Consider the following 13628-nt stretch of genomic DNA (forward strand, 5'->3'; position numbering starts at 1 on the left):
GCATGCACACTACCAGTGAGTCCTCTATCACCTGCTGATGCCCCCTTTGCACTGCACCACTGCCACTGCTCTACACCACCTCTGCTGCCGCTACCCCACATGCCTACAGCCTGCCCCAGCAGCCGTCTCGCACCTCCCAAACCACCTCCTGTATGCTGGCTCCTCTTCCACCTGCGTTAGTGTACCATTTTGTTGCCCTTCTCCCCTGCAGGCGGCCCAGTTTGCTCATCCAAACCCTGATAGTTAATACATTTTCAAAGAGCGATGACATTCCATAGACAAAAAACCTTACAGTTTCACATGTCCCATTAAGGCTGCTTAGACATGATCTGAAAATTCACAAAACCTATTGATTTTCTGCCACTCAAACTCCAAAAAGCAATGAAATTACGATCATTAAGGCTGACACCTTAATGGATGTGTTCCTTGCGTAATACAGATATCGCTTGTCATGATATCATGTTGGTAACTGCAGATGCAGTTCTTACACAGAGTGAGACTGTTGTCACTCACAAAATGGTGGAGCTGCTAATTCACAGAATTGTGTGCTCATTTAAGGTTTTTTGTCTATGGAATATATATATATATATATATATATATAGAGTAAGTTTTGCTTGGCACTCGCTCCACAATCTGCAGCCATCTGGGTGCCCTCCAATAAGTATTCTTAACTTCTGTAGTTTGGCGGTGGCACTCTCAGGTTTTTCAACATACAAACCAGCGAACAGCTAGTAAGTCAATGTTTCAATTTACTACTGTAAATTTTCATCAGGACAATTGCACAAGTAAAAAATACAATGTTAAATACCTTTACCCAGTGCTCACCAAATACGCACCATCTCCCACTCCCAGCTTCCTTCCACGTCACAATTGTGTCCAGCCATAGGTTCTATCTCTTTAAGCCAAATGGGCTAGCTGACCTATACTCATGAAAAAAGCATAGTTAGTGTGCAAAATCTGTGTGATACCTGGTGGCATATGATGCTGAGCAATTTTCATGTTTTTGAGAGTCACTTTGGGGATTGACCAGAAGGGATGACTTTGATGCAATTTGCTTGCTTGACAAAGTATTGTAGTATTTTGGAACCAAAATTCCCTGAATTTAAATTTAAATTAATTACAGTTTGTAGTGTAATTAGGTTAGTGCATGAGTGCAGAGCATGTATATGCATACCATACTATCCCGGGTGTACCACCGCACCCTCCTTCTTACTGTATCTGTTAGCAGCCCCTCTTCCCCACCCAGCACACACAGGACCTCATTTAGACCCGGTAGCAAGCGCTGAGCGCTCGCAACTGGATCGATGTTTAGGCACTGCGCATGCACAAGCCCCGGAGCGAGAGAGAATTTCTCTCGCTCCGGAGCTCACTTCAAAAGGGGCGGCTGTCGATGGTGATTGACAGCTCAACCCGTTTTGTAAGCGTGGTGGGGGGTGGTTTCACAAACGGAGGCGTTCCTTAAGGAACGCCTGCCATTTTGTGGGTGGCCGCACTGACATGTGATGTCAGTGGGGAGCTTCCTGCTTATTCAGAGCAGGAAGCTCCCTGGGGCTTTTGGTTGCCGAGACCCAACCTTAGGGTCTTGTCACAAGCCCTGATGGTCGCGATGGTCTTGACCATCGCGACCATCAACCTGGTCGGTCTCTGAAGCTGTGGGTGGTAACCCACAGCTTAGCTAGCACATGCGTACGGATCGTTATACGCATGCGCGAACCAGTCAGTGCGGTCGAAATTCATGTGCTCGCAAAATAGCGAATGCCTGATAATTTGAGTGACAGAATGAGGCATATGTGGGTGGTAACAGGGGAAGGTGCTTGAAAACGGGGGTGTGGAAATCCGATCGCAGGTGTGCTTAAAGGTCAAAACGGGTGTTTTAAGGGAGTGCATAATTAATCCAGCAGCGTCATTGACCACGTCACTTGGTTTTTTTTAACTCAGAACTGCTCGCAAAATAGTGGTTGAAAAAACCAACCACAAGAATAGCGAGCAGTTCATACGCTGGTCGATGTACTCGATTAATCTAATAAATAGTGGACATGTATGGTGGCCAGGGGGCGTATTTTTCAAATTTACGTTCACATGTTTTGCTCGCTCGTTCAGACTTAGAGGCGTGAACAGACCGCAAAGTGCGAACGGTTCATTTGAATAGCCACCCCTTTTTAGAAAACGAATGACCGCAAATAGCGAGCAGCTCTGAATGAGGGCCTTATTCCACTATTTTTGCACCCTTTGCAGTACAACTACAGATGGTGACATAGAGATTGAGGATGCTACTTTGGAACTCAGTTAGGGGAATATATGTGTTTCTGATGCTGATTAGGCAGCAGTTATTGCCCATGATAAAAAAAGAAGGCCATTGTTATGCTTGGGCAAAGCATGCCCACAATATTGCAAAATAATGCATGTAATATTGTGAGAGCATTACACCTGGGTGAATTTTAACTTGTCCCATGTTTTGCCCACATAATAAACTTGGTGGTTCAAATATTTTTTAAAAATGAAAGGGGCTTGCCGGTGATGCTCTCTGTGGCCCAAAAAATGTTTGGACATTTTTGTCATTCAGCAATTGCATGTAGAAGATTGTACCAGCTGCAAGAACAGTTCAATTTGTCATACCACCAGCTGAATCAAGAGGTAATGAGCAGGTGGAATTCCACACTTTTTATTCTTCATTGAATTAAGGAACAGCAACAAGCCATACAAACCTACATATCAAGCCATGACATAGGGAGAGGAGGGGGAATATATCATAGCCCATCATACTGGAGAATACTCTCTGTTTTATGCAAGCTACTGAAACCATTTGAAGTAGTAACTTATTAAGTGAGTTTAGACACTGCCAGCTTGAATCAGGTGAGTTCCTTAATAAACCTACTGGTAAAGCAGCTACAGAACTGAAAGAGTAGATTAAATTAAGTGATTCCGCTAAGTACGTTTGACAACCATGCTTGATCCCAGGTTTAATTCACATACTGTATTGTAATGTCTTTATTGCCAGAAAGTTGCCAGCTCAAATGGCCCATGACACAAATACATCTCCTGCTTCAGTTTCTCCTGCAAATGCTGCTGTCAAAAAGACTGACCTTTTCCAAAAGGGGTTGTGGATGAGGAGTCAACTTAGCACATCAAAGTGAAACACCATTTTGACATCTGGTTAGGCTTAAAATAATTGTTACAAATATTTACACCTCTACCATAATTCAATCTGATACACTAAGCATCAATATGATGGTGGATGATTATTTTAAAGACAATATAAAAATTAGCATGTCACACAGTTGTTTTGATTACTGGGAGGAAAAAAAAGGCACTTTGGAGCCCCTTGTACAAACTAGCTCTGGTGTACTTAAGCTGGCCACCATTCAGTGTGTACTTGGAAAGAGTATTTAGCACAGTCAGGAATCAAGTAAGTGATTGGTGTAGGAGGCTAGTTCCTCAACATGTGAAATAACTCATATTCATAAAAATTAACTACAAATTCTAAAAGGAAGACCTTTGCCACCAATTGCAATGAAGTACAGAGACTTCTGTAAGGGTGGATTTCAGTGGGGATGAGCTAGTATTGTGTGGTGATGAGAATGATACTGACATTTTCTTAGTGTAGAGATGCTTAACAATGCTGTAAGCTGCCTTAAGCCCATTGGTAGCTTGTTTTGTTGTTCCCAAAACAAACTAAGCACTTCAGCCACAAAAGTGACTATCACTGTCACTGAACTGCTTGGTTTGTTAAACTGTGCATGTCTTGTTAAATATACATGTGGGTGGGTAGGAGGGCACAAGGACAATTCCATCGTGGACCACTTTTCTATTCATTATGGGCTGTATTTTTTTGGGGGGGCACTGGTGATGGTTTTTTTTTGCATAAACAAACATATTTATTAGTTATTGCTCTAACACATAACTCATGTACAACACATTTTTAACCAGAAATAATGTGGTACCTCAAAAAATATAAACATTTTTACAGAACTATGGAGCACATTTAGTATTATTTAATAATATGAACAAAAAGATACAAGGCCAAGTCTCAATTTTTTTTAAATTTAATCAATTGATCATTATTTTTTACTGACCTTCCACTACATACAGATATGCCCAGCTATATCCTTGCCACTGCTGCGGCAAATCGTGTCATGCAGCATAGCGTGAGATGCGCACCTGCAAATGGATACACACACTGCTTTCTCGCCCATGTATTCATAGGAATGCATGGTGCGATCACAGTGTGTGACATAGCATACCATAGCATAGGCAGGTGCAGAAAATTGCATGGCACAATGTGTGTGAACGTTTGTTGTGCGATCAGCCACAATGTAACTGGGAGCATCTTTACTCCACTTCCATTTCCCTGTACTGCCCTCAGACCTCAGAGCTACATAGTTCCCCTTATACTCAGACTCTCTAGTGCACCTCATAAATGTATTATAGGGGGCTTTACTCGATTGAGGAGGGAGTGGGGAGGGTATTATGGCCAGATTCTCTTGCAACCCTTGTCAGGAAGCAACAACAACTATGTATAGTTTTATAGACTTTTCTTAGTTGCTGCAAAACAGAACTCACAAGGCCACACCTCAAATCATATTTTCTTAATTAATCAATCAATTAAGCAATGTCTTACCTGCCTTCCACTACATACTCCACCTCCATTTCCCTGTACTGCCTTCAGGCCTCTTAGCTAGTTCCCCTCACACTCAGATTCTATTGTGCACCTCATCAATGTACTACAGGAGTTGTTACCCAATTAGGAAGGGGGTTTAGTATGACCAGCTTCCCTTGCAACCTTTCTTAGGAAGCCACATATTATATTCTTTTATGACCTTTTCTCTTCCTAGTTGCTAAAAAAACAGAACTCACAAGGCCACATTTCCAATTAAATTTTCTTAATCAATCAATCAACAAATGCTTTACCTGTCTTCCACTAAATTCTCCACCTCCATTTCCTCTGATCTAGTTATTGATTAAAACATTATTTCTATGGGATCATATAGTTTATTAAACTGCCATCCTGTCTGGCACTGCTGCACTACAATTTTTAATAGATGTGCTATATTTTTTTAAACTGCCATGTGTTTGTGCTGCTGCTCTGTTGCTTAATATAGTCTGCCAGCTTTTGACGAATATGGGTAAAATCAATATTGTGAGCTGTAAAGTGGTCCAAATTTTACTATAAATAACTGGAAACTAATTTTATTGAGGTTCATAATACTGAAGGAACAAAAAACAGCACAATTTACATGATTTTAGCTATTTTTATAAAACATTTTTTTAAATATATGTGCTCTAAAACCAAAACATGTGAGGGTGGTTTTTGTTAAACTAAAACACAATGATGACTTAGAACCAAAACCAAATGACGGGGGTCCACTCACATCTCTTATAACTACAAAATAAATATACAGGCTGAGACACCCATATCCAAAATGATTGGTACCAGGCGTATTTTGGATATCGGAATATTCTGTATTTTAGAATATTTTCATAGCATAATAAAATATTTTGGGAATGGCACCTAAATCTAAACATAGAATGCATTTATGTTTTATATACACACAGGGCCTGATTCAGACCCGCTCGCGAGCGCTGAGCACTCGCAAGTGGGTCAATGGTGCCCTAGTGCGTATGCGCATGATCGAGGGAGCTCTGTCATGCGCATGCGCGAGACTCGCATAGCGATGGCCAGCCGTCACTATGGGTCTCACACCAAAGGGGGCGTTCTGTCGATGGTGAGTGACAGCACGACCCCTTTGGTGGGCATGCTGGGGGGGATGCTGCCCAGATGGAGGCGTTCCCATGGGAATGCCTACCATCTGGGTCCGGCCCCACTGACATCACTAGTGATGTCAGTGGGAGTGCTTTTGGCTCTGATAGAGCCAAAAGCACTCCTGTGCTTGTGGCAGCGAGACCCTACTGCAGGGTCTCGTCGAAAGCCCGATGGTCGCGATGGTCTTGACCATCGCGATCATCTTTTTGGCCGCTCACATAAGCTGTGGGTCGTCACCCACAGCTATGCGAGCGGCCAGGAGGCTGGTTGATGTTTTATTCCAGATCAAGCTTTGTTATTGGTTTGTCTGCTTTACCCATGAGGATTGCCTGGCGTATGGTGCTTCTATGATTAGTCATCCTCTCTCTGAAGCATCTCCATGTTTGTCCCACATATGAGGGCTGATTGAAAAGTAATAAGGCTGCCTCTGTTTTTCTGTCCCATAGGTAGATGAGGGCTGATTTAAAAGTAATAAGGCTGTCTCTGTTTTTCTGTCCCATAGGTAGATGTGGCCTAGCTATGCTGGTTATTGTGAAGCTCATATCTCAATGTGTCTGAACCTGCGGTTGGACTGCCATAGTCTTCTTTGTTTGGTCACAGCGAGTGTAAGCTCTTCATATGTTTCGTCATGGCGGATGAGGAAGACATAAGGAAGACGTGTCTGTGGGATTATGTCAGAGATGTGTGATTGAATTTTGTGTTAAACAGAGCACAGGGGCTTTTCAATATATAAACAACATAGCTGGTGTCTAAGTCAGATAATTGGTTACGATCGCTTGCAAATTATTATCTGACAATCTAGATGGGGGTAGATCGGACGCTGTCCTGGATCTGCGCGATCTGATGCGCACGGGTATATATATATTTAAAAATGCAACTTTTAGCCAGTGTATAGGAGACAGGTTCTGTGTATGTCTGTGGCAGATAATTGAAAAGCACACACATACTGTGAAGTGCAGACGAGTGTTTTAAATGCACAATTAGAAACCATTGTCATAAGTCTGACTACCATTGTATGCTTAATAGAACTAAAGTTTACATTCCAAATAGGCAGAAAAGGCATTTGATTAGCCATTAGACATTGTGACTCCATCAAGTATCTATCAGCTGGTCATCTCTGATCAGAACAACTTCATTGTCTGTCATTTGTTGAACTTAGTTCAGGCAGATGTAATTTCAAAAATACCAGTTACTGGATAAAGCTATATATATATATATATATATATATATATATATATATATATGGTGTTGAAAGGATTACATTAAAACCGCTCTGACAGTCTCCGAGTGCAGCTGTTCATTCGCTATTATATATATATATATATATATATATATATGTACATATATATTAATCCATGACACATAATAAAACACTAAATGAAAAAAAATGCAAACAGCACATATTTGCATGATACACGACACATACACGCAGCGCACGTTTGTACATTCAGTCGTACAACGCACACTGATGAATTCCTGTAAATATCTCACAATCATTTATGCAAGCATACATATAAAAGGTTCCCTAGCATTGAGCGTAATATTAGAGATTTTGTTAGCTAATCATTATGGTGTAAAATGTACATATATGATATGTAAGGTATAGAACTTAGTAGACATGTCATGTTTGGTATCATACTGACACCCTGTTTAATTCCAGATACCTGAATCTATCGGCGAAGGAGTCGCATCTTGCATTTGGTGGTTATGGATTATAGGGAATTATTGGTTAGAATATGCACTTTGTAGTGTTATCTCGTCTGGAGGGATGGACCATATCCCTGTTGTCACCATATGAACTGTCCTATGACCTGCATCGTACCAGAATGACAAGAACAAGAACCAATGGAATTATGCCAGCTCATTCCTATTGTGTTGTCTACTATATATTCAAGCTCTCTCAGTCCTGTAGTCAGTCATCTTCTTTCTTTCCTATGACGGAGGCTTCACGTTTGATGCCGGGAATCTGGATTCAGAGCACTTGCATATGTATTGGCTGTACCTTTCGTATTTAACTGTCTTTGCGCTAATTGTGCTAGATCAAAGCATGAACCTTTCTTTTTGAAAGCAATAAGAATTTTTGTGCTTTGGACCACAATTATTGTCTGGACACTGATTATTTCTCTCTAGCAATTTAGGGGTATTCATACTGGACATGCATGTTAGCCAATGACAATTTTTTATTCTTTTTCCAGAATGTGGGTGATTATATTCCCTTCCTGGCATCATGCCGCAGGATGTTGGGCATCCTTCACATTTGTAACATCCTGGTTGTTATTGGTGCAACCATGTTTGTTGTTCTGATTTTTCAAAATTGAGGGTTGGTCGTATCAAAATTTCCTTCAGTTTTGGTTCTCTCCTATAGAAGATAAGCTGTGATTTTGAATCGATGTTACTGCACGATCCAACTTATCAATGTATAAATGTTTGTTTATTGACCTTCTGAATGCTGTTGTATCATATTGTGTTGTTATTGCATTTATCCATGCTATAATCGGTTGCTGGTGTTTGGCAATAGTTTCCTAGCTCTAGTTAGGCCTGTTTTTCAATCTTTGGTGAATACACCGTATCTCGGAATATGTCCACCATTTCTTCAATTTGGGCTTCTGCCTTTGTTGAAACCATGGTTGTGTGTAACACCTGCAAAAATTGAGAAATGTGGAGTCCATATTTTAGGGAGGCCAGATGATGGCTGCTTGCATATAAAGTGCTATTCCTATTTATAACGTTACAGTATAAGTTTGTGCCCATTGAGTAGCCATTGAGAAAACCCCCTTCTGTCTCTCAAGCTACAGCACCCTTGTCTTTTCTGCTCTAGCCCCCCTGCATCTTTTCAACTCCAGGCCCCTTTCTGTCTGTGAAGCTATTGCTCCCCTATTGACTATTCAGCTTTAGCCATGCTGCATATTTCCAGCTTGAGCCCCCCTCCTGTCTCTTCAGCTCAAACCCCCTTTCTGTCTTTCCAGCTCCAACCGATCATTCTGTCTTTCCAGATCCAGACCCCCACTCTGACTCTAGCCTCTCTTCTATTCAACATGTGTCTCTTCAGCCCCAGCATGCCTATGTTTCACCAGCCCCAGCCCACATATGTCTCTCTATCCAAGCATGCATGTGTATCTCTAGCCTGCATGTGTCTCTCCAGCTCACACTTACCTATGACGTTGTCTGCTGCAGGTTTCTGCTCTTCTGTCTGGCCAATGTAGGGTCTTCTGGTCTTCACCAATATGGCATGACAGGATGACATCATGCACACAGTTCCATGTCCACAGCTAAGAGAAGGAGTTGGTCTGTGGAGAGGACTGGATCAGTACAAAGGACCAGCCAGTGATGTTACTGTCAGTGAGTCACCAGCTGCCCTCTGTGTTAATCCAGCCCTCCCTTCCATCAGAATTGCAGACACCACCTGTCCAAGATTGGGCAGCATCAGGACTCTGGATAGAGCTGATGATTTCTGGACAGTTTGGAGGAATTCCAGATGAAAGGTAACCCTATCAACACCCCTGCTAGTGGATGTCATGGCAATAGGATTTATTAGAGAAAAAAATTATATGTGCAATTGTGATGCCTATGTAGACTTTGTTTTATTGCACACCAGCAAAAAGGTAGAAGATATTGAGCTCATCATAGATCAAAGGGGTGAAGAGTGTGGCTAAACAGTCAGGGTTCTGCATCAAAGTGACTGAGACGAAGACACTGGTGAAATATAATATAGGAGTGTAAGCAATTAGCAGAGTGGTGAACCCCCTCTGGTATTGTCATATTTTTGATATTGTGTTTCTAAGTTTGTATACATTAAAAGAGTACATATTTCACCAACTATTTACTTAGGCCTTGATAATGTTATTTGTTATTAATTGCATCATCAGGGGACTGTAGTCCACTGCATGATAATGCAAAACATGGCATGGTACAGCATGGACATGATGATGTGAGTCTCGATGACACATGCATGCACTTTTCCCTTGGGGGTTGAAAAAGTAGGCAAGTATGAGTAAAACAATTTATCACAATGGGCCAGATTCAGCATGGATCGCAAATGCAACAGTATATGCAAATCGATCGATGTAGCGCAGTGCGCATGGGTGAGTTAGCATTGTGATTGCTTTGCGATCACTCAAGCAGAATAAAAACCATCACAGAGTGAGTGACAGGCTGTGAGTGGTTGGGGATGGTGACAGGGGAGTGGTTGGAGAAACGCAGGCGTGTCTGTCTGTTTGAACGCCATTGGATGGGTGTGCATAAATTAGCCACTGAGACGGCATACACAGCTTGCGTAATCACTGTGCCTGCAGTTCTGTGGCAGGTCAGACCTGCTGTAATTCTGCGTGAGGGGCCAATGTTACTCAATCTTACTGATGCAGAACTGAGAGGTATTATGGATGTGAGCTAGCGGTTTTGGGAGTCTCTATGCTGGGTGTGCAATGGCTTTGTGATTGCTTTCATTAGCATATTTTCGCAGCAGACCTCCGTGCGATTACGGAGCTGTGATCGCAATAACAATCCATGCTGAATCAGGCCCAGTATCTTAAGTCATAGTTGCATTAAGAATATGCCCTGCATCAGTCTCCATACAGGTGCCTGGTATTCACACTGGAATGCCACCTTTGATTCAACCATCAGTTGTATCTTTGCCCACTTAGACCATTGATCCTGTTTTTGATTTTTTTTTTTAAATATTATTTTATTGCTTTTATTTGTTTCTGCTCATTTACTGATTTTATTAGTAATTAACCTTTCTTGGCAAAACTGCCTACCTACTCATCTTGTCCATTTATACTGAGTTCTTCTGTGGGATTTCATTCCCCTTCTGTTGTTAATCAGCAATCCCCTGCTGAGCATTATAAACTGGATGACAGATATATTTAGCACATACAGAGCAGGAACTGTAACCTTCAAAAAATACATTTGCTTAATTGTGCTTAGCATATGTATGTCAAAGAAATATGAGCTACACCTAATATTACCCTTTCCTCTGTACATGGAACAAATTTAGGGAAATCTCCATGTCTGCCTGTTAATAACAAAGGTTATAATAATTATGTTTATTATTTTTAAGATAATTATTATTGACAACCTGACACAAGTAGGTTTCAGTTGATCTATTGAGTTTATTTTTAATGTTATCTATTAAAAAGCTACAAGAAACAGTTAACAAGATTGCAGAAGATAAAACCTACCCAGTGAAATACTTCATTTTACAATATACTTTCCTGCTAATATGTTTCAGGACTAGGGGGTTTGTTTATTCAATTCCAAAAACACCTATCTCTCATCACCAAGTATCATCGGCAGTAGTCATCTCAGGTTATAGCTCCTTATGTTTTGTCTATTTAAGAAAATTAGCTGCAAGTACTATTGCTGCCCTTCAATCATTATATTCACTGCAATAGCAGGAGGCAATAGATTAAAAAAATATTTTGTTACGGAAATAAACATTTTTTTTCATTTGATGTAAATAAATGTAAATATTTATCTAATTTTTACAAAATTCTTTACAGTACCGTATATACTCGAGTATAAGCCAAGTTTTTCAGCACATTTTTTGTGCTGAAAAAGTACCCCCTCGGCTTATACTCGAGTGAAGTGTAGCGCTGACCGGACGGAGTTGGGTCAGCGCTACACACTGCCAAACACACAGCCGCCAGAGCCAGCAGCTGTGTGTTTGCTGTAGTCAGCAGCCGCTGAGAGTCTGTCAGACTCTCAGCAGCTGCTGCTGCTCCCACTGCGGGAGCCATCTTCTGGCTCCCGCCGGGGTAATGGGAGACACGTCGTCATGACGACGTCTCTCCCATGCAAAGCGGCCGGAGGAGCGGATAGCAGCAGGACCAAGAGCGGGAGTTTCAGGTAAGTGATTTTTTTTTTTAAATTCTTATCACATCTCTTTCTACTGGGGGGGGACTACAGGGGCCACTTCCAGGGGGTGATTACTACAGGGGGCACTACCTGGGGGTGATTACTACAGGCGGCACTACCTGGGGGCGATTACTACAGGGGGCACTACCAGGGGGCGATTACTATAGGGGGCACTACCAGGGGGCGATTACTACAGGGGGCACTAAAATGGGAGATTACCACTGGGGGAACTACCAGGGGAGGATTACTTCAGGGGGCACTACCAGGGGGGGATTACTACAGGGGGCACTAAAAGGGGGGATTACCACTGGGGGAACTACCAGGGGAGGATTACTACAGGAGGAACTACCAGGGGGGGATTACTACAGGGGGTACTAAAAGGGGGGATTACCACTGGGGGAACTACCAGGGGGGGATTACTACAGGGGGCACTGAAAGGGGGGATTACCACTAGGGGAACTACCAGGGGGGGATTACTACAGGGGGCACTACCAGGGGGGGTTACTACAGGGGGCACTAAAAGGGGGGATTACCACTGGGGGTACTACCAGGGGGGGATTACTACTGGAGGCACTGAAAGGGGGGATTACCACTTGATGCACCGAAAGGGGGGATTACCACTGGGTGCACTACCAGGAGGGATTACTACTGGGGGCACAACCAGGGGAAATTACTACTGGGGGCACTACCAGCTGCTGCCATTTCCCACACTAGGCTTATACTCGAGTCAATAAGTTTTCCCAGTTTTTTGGGGTAAAAGTAGGTACCTCGGCTTATATTTGGGTCATATTATACTCGAGTATATACAGTATTTATTTTCTATTTTATTTTGCTTTATAAAATCTGCTTCTGGAAGCCCAAGCCCAGAATAGATACAATACCGCATCACAAATGCACATAGGACTGGCCCACGAAGCAGTAAGTCTCTTCTTACTGCTGCCAGCCTATATCTAACTGTGCAATAGAATACACTATCAAATGTAAAACTAGTCAGCGCTCACTTGTTTTTATGGGTTTAAGAAAATTGTGTATCTAAATATACAATATGCAAGTTTTGTTCCCTATTAAAGTAATATCTACCCATAATTAATGTGATGTTAATACAAGTGTAAATATCTTACTGTATATGATATTTTATACCCTGTGTGCAAATAACAGTAATTCCAATTTATGCAACATTAAGCACGGAAACTCTTATATTAATCATTTGGCGATAATTTATTTAAAACGAAAGAATTAAATATAAACAGAGCAGGGCAGGAGTCCAGTAAGCGGGGAAGACCCTGGATGATGCCACTCCCGGTATTTTTTCACAATTTATGCTTAGTAACTTTGGCCAGATCAAATTTCCCATTACAATTATGGGAAATGCGATCTGCTTACCAAAAATAAGTGATAATTAGGGGTTGGAGTAGAATTTTATGAATTCTACTCCAATTGCCCTGTAGTAACTGTAGGTGATATTAAAACAATGTGAAAAGGGTGTGAAAATGCCCATTTTTAACTTTATTTTAGTAAATATTAATGTTAATAAATAGAGCCCATTGTATTTTAGCAATGCTGATATATGAGAAATTGTAATTTATTTCAACAATTTATTCTTGTCAACAGATACATCTATCCTCCATATGCTACAAGTCGTGCCACACATAACGTGGGTGCTCCATGTGCCTCGGTAGCACCAAGCATTTTTCATGCAACTTTTTACCTTCAGTGCATCTTATTCACACAGTGATGTGAACAGCTAGCACAAGCAGCTTCTGCTGATTAAAATGATATGCAGCATGCCTATATTCTGTGTGGGACTGTGGTTGTATCTGCATGTGAAATGCTACGTTACAGTGTCAGCGGCTGTAACACTGTAATATAGCATTTCGCATGCAGATACATATGATTATGATGACCTTACACTCTAGACTTCTTATGCTCAACAAGGCGGAATGGAGTCAAGTAGAGATGAGCAATCATAGGCCGAGTATAGTAAGGGTGTCTTCAGGTACTTGTAATTAAATCT

This window comes from Taudactylus pleione, unplaced genomic scaffold, assembly GCF_031769625.1.
Source record: "Taudactylus pleione unplaced genomic scaffold, aTauple2 ptg000095l, whole genome shotgun sequence".
Taxonomy (NCBI): domain Eukaryota; kingdom Metazoa; phylum Chordata; class Amphibia; order Anura; family Myobatrachidae; genus Taudactylus; species Taudactylus pleione.